The sequence below is a fragment of the Drosophila ananassae genome (genome assembly GCF_017639315.1).
Source record: "Drosophila ananassae strain 14024-0371.13 chromosome Y unlocalized genomic scaffold, ASM1763931v2 tig00000127, whole genome shotgun sequence".
NCBI classification, from domain to species: Eukaryota; Metazoa; Arthropoda; class Insecta; order Diptera; family Drosophilidae; genus Drosophila; species Drosophila ananassae.
In genome coordinates this window covers 1-4,710 of record NW_025319075.1, presented here as the reverse complement: position 1 = coordinate 4,710, position 4,710 = coordinate 1, and positions in this window count along the sequence as shown.

Sequence of the window (4,710 nt, the reverse complement as noted above, 5' to 3'; positions counted from 1 at the left end):
TCGTCGATGCGTTCTTTCCACCTTTCAATTTTCGAATTCGGATTAGAATCCGACACCGCGTAGGTCAGCGGTTGGTGGTCAGTGTAGACATTTATGTCTTTGACCCCATACAGGTAGTGACGCAGCTTTCCTAGTCCCCAAACTATGGCTAACAGCTCCCTTTCGTTGGTAGCGTAGTTAACCTCTCTGTCCTTTAAGGTTCTGGAGATCATAGTGATGGGTCGTCCCTTTTGGGAAAGCACTGCGGCAATGCCATATGCCGAGGCATCTGTCGTTAGATCAAATGTCATTTTATAATCGGGATAGCTGAGGATGACATCCTCTGAAGCCAGAATGTTACGCAACTTATGGAAAGCATGTCGTTGCTGCTCGCTAAATTGCACCTGGATATTCTTGGATCTGTGCCTACTGACACTTCATGCTCCCCTTTAAGTATTTCAGATATGGGCCTAGCTAATGATGCGAAATCTTTGATGAAGCATCGGTAATAACTGGCCAGGCCAAGGAACGATCTCACCTCGAATACATTTTTGGGTTCGGGGAATTCCTGTATGGCCTTAGTATTAGTGACAATAAAGCCCAAGAAACTAACGTTCATTTTAAAGAATCGCGATTTTTCTGCTGACACCCTCATGTTGGCGTCGAGCAGGCTCTTAAGAACCCAATCCACATGCCGTATGTGGGCGTTTTCGTCCTCTGAAAAAACGATGACATCATCAACATAGACATAGCAAAATTTGCCAATCTGCTCTAGCAGTATGTCGTCTATGGTTCTTTGGAAGATGCTGGCAGCATTCTTCAAACCAAACGGAAGCCGGCGAAACTCGTATTTTCCTCCGGAAAATAAAGTCCTTTCCTAACGGAAAAGGAAGTCTTTTCGCGGTCCACGCTCTGTCAGAGTGATCTGGTGGTAGCCTGACTTCAGATCAAGTGTCGGGAAGTATTTGGCTTTGCCTAAATTCCCTAGTATCATAGAGATATTTGGCATGGGATAGCGATCGGGTATCGTCCTCTCGTTCAATTTGCGAAAGTCCAACACGAGTCGCATTTTGCGGTTGCCCGCTTCGTCAGTGCCCTTTTTGTCTACTACCCATATTGGGTTATTGTAGGAGGACTTTGACTTTTGTATTATGCCATTTTTTTTAGCAACTCTTGGATTTCGCTGTTGACAAAATCTGCTGCACCCATTGGGTATGGGTAAAGCTTGGCATAAATGGGCTCCTCGCTTACCGTCCTGATGCTACCACCGACGTGTTGTAAGGCAGGCCTCGTTGGGGTTTGCGAAGGCTTTCTTTCGTTTGCAAGCATTTTAATAAAGGCCTATATAACTAGAGGCGGCGCGTCCGAGCAACCAATTTTGGTAAAATTGACGTCGGGGCACGATTGGAACTCTAACTTTTCTTCTTCGGAGCCCCATTTGAGGTGGCCGGAAGCTAGACAAAGCGATGCCCCGGCCTGTTTTAACAGGTCAAGACCAATTATGGCATCAAAGGAGGACAAATCTGGAAATATGAAGAACGTGGCCTTCAAGTTAAATAGGGAAACATAACACGTTTTAGTGATAGTGGTGACACCATGGATCGAATGTATTGTGAATGGCGATTCTACTGGGCGGACACCTTTCAATCCCTCGTATGGACGGATGCAATTTTTTGCCGCGCCCGTATCTATTAAAAGTCTCATATCTACCCCCGCTACTCTTCGTCTGATGACAGGTAGCAGGGATTTTCCCCTAAAAAATTAATTGTGTCCGAATCATATTCATGAGATAGCATCGTCACTGACTTCTTGTGCCGCGCTTGAAGCTGCGGCGGTGTAATCTTCGATTTCGTTCGGACCCTGAGTAATGTGGTTTACCTTCTGCCTTTTGGGCGGGCCGGATCGATCGGATCCGGCCGGCTTCCTATTTTGGTAGGCCGGCGCTTGAGATGGCTTGCGCAACCTAGACTTTGAAGGGTCAACATAAACCGCCGTATACAATTTCCACTCCAATTAACAAGATATGGAAAGGTGATGATTGGGACACCCCTTTGATGACTTCTAGCCGGCTGGCCGTAGAATATCAATTAGGAAGATTATGTTGGAGGGATGACTGTCCCTCTTTATCTGCTGGACTAGAGACTCAGTCAGATTTGTAATAATAAGTGTTTTACGACGGATCGTCGGAGTTTCAATGTAGGAGCGATGGCTCTTTATTTCATAAATGCAAAAACAGAACTGAACTTAAGAACTAACAAAAGTGAGACTCATAGCGGCCACTCCAATGGGCAGTGCTTGCCGGCTATGCACGAGCTTCCGGCCAGACGCTGGGACAGCAATTTGGCCGGAGCGAGCTTTCGGACGATCGGTCATTGCAGTCGCCCGGTTGACTTAGTTAACTACTGCCCCCTTCAGATTAAGGCCGCCCTCGGCCGACCCTATTTTGACAATCACTTCCTTTAGTTGGGCCGCGGATCTCTTGGCCTGGGTGACTCGCCAATAAGTGAGGCCGATACAAATCAATGCGCAGCAAACTGCTCCCGCGACTAGCGCTATCTGGTGCGAGCGGTAGTTGTTGACATCTTCCCCAAATCTCTTGATATGCTCCAGGTTACGTTCACTCAAGCGGTGAAGGTATGGGAGGCTGAGAATATTGTGCTCCAGAGAAATGTTCCGGGAAGGCGAGCTGGCTACTCCTGGTGCCCTCTTCTGGGAAATATCATGATTGATATATCGGGTTTCATTAACTGTGGCACTCTCGATGAAGGTGATAAGGTGTGTTCCTTGCAAGTAGATCTAAGTGCCATTGTCCACACTCACGCGCGCCGGGCGTTCGTTTATGATGAGGATTCCCTCGTCCACATATGTGATGGGATGCAGATCGCCTATGCTGGATGTCGTAGTGCGCAATCCCACCCGCGTGGAGTTCCTGGGCGCAAGATCTTCTCAGCGCCAGTTGGCAAAATGTGGACTCCCGATGACATGGAGCCGTTTTTTACCGTGTGGATCTCTCCATCGCAGTCCGCTATGACCTTGTCCTCCAGTCTGAGCATTGTGTCGTGATGTGACACGGGAAAAATTGTAATTTTGACGCAAGCTGACTTAATTTTAGGAAACTTAATAATGAAATGAATAATGTTAGCGGATTGTAAAACTTTAACGGACGCAACGGACAATATATCTTTGATGGGGGTATCTGTGGGCTCCTCTATCCATATACTTTCCAGGTCTGCATGATCTAGTATGCGAGGGCTAACTATATTGATTTTGGCGAGCGCTATTGCAAGCAATAAATTTTGCAGCTCCATTGTAATCATCCTATTCCGAGATAGTAACATCTCGTATAGGTGTCCCGAATCAATTTGGGATTCTTTAGTCGACCTCAGAATTTGATTGACTGTGCTAGTAATGTTATTTATCAGTTCCTGTACTTTACTGTTAATATTGACCTGTCTATTGTTTGCATTAATGAGCTGGAATTCGGTAAGTCGGATTTTTTCAAAATCCTCCGCGTCTGGCGTTCCCTTCACTACCTTTAACGCCGCTCCCAAAAAGTCTAAACTCCTAGCTACTCTATGGTGGAATCTCAGTGACTCGAGTAGGTTACGCAGGTGAGCAACATCTACGCTCAAAAGTTTCTGCATGTGTGACTGGGAAACATGTGAATCATGTTATTAGTCTCTTCCACCACGCGCCTGTATCCTGAGAGATTGCCCTGTGTCCGACGAATGCAAATTCTTCCCATACTAATATTCGACCATCAATGTATTTGGCCTGCGAGTAGTCCGTGACGTGTGCCGATGTTAGGGTCAAAAGGAATATAACAGAGGTATAGGAGTGAACTGGGAATTTTTGAATTCATTGTAGTGTTTTGCAAAATTTAAGAAGCCCACCACCAAGCATATAAATCAAATAGCCAATAGCCTAAGTAAACACAATGATAACGACAAATAAAAAATAAGAAAACTTATGCCAAGTGGCTAGGAATAAAAATGTGAAAAAGGTGGTAAAAAATTATCAGACGAATCAAGTCAACATGACCATGCCTCGTCTACCTAAGGTTGTCCTTGTGGACCACCCTCCCCTTAATGCGGACTGTGGTCCCCATGGCCGCTTCTACAACTTTCTCTTCACACAATGGATAGAGTTTGTTGCCTAGTCGCCTGTTGGATTTTACTAGGACTTTTTCGCCAACTTCGAACACCCTGTTTTGTCGGGAAGCATTTTCCTGTTCCTGAGCTTACCTTGAGCGATCCTAATCTTATCCTGAATCTCATACAGTGGTTCTTCCGATTGTGTTTGTATCACGTCGGCCGGCCTCGTAGTAAGATCACGTAGTAAGATTAGCTCGACGGTGTCACTGATGCCTTTATCAATTTTAAGGCATCTGGCGAGCTCCACCAGAGTGCTGTGGAAGCGCTCCACTTGTCCGTTTGAGGTACTGTGGAGGGGCGGTGCGTTTGAAACGTTAACGCCGAAATGGTTTTCCAGCATGGTCAAAATCGAGACTTCCTCACTTTTTCTTAAAGCGAACGGACGTGTTTTTTTTTGTGCGCACTGCGTTTTGAAAAAATCTTTATTTATTATAATAATTATAAACAATCCGGTGTTTATTTTTATTTATTTACATAAACCCGATTCTTTTCATCCAAACATCCGATTCGCTTCGCGTGTGCAGTGATATATTTGGAGGTAAAATAATAAATTTATTAATATTCTTCCAAACATAGC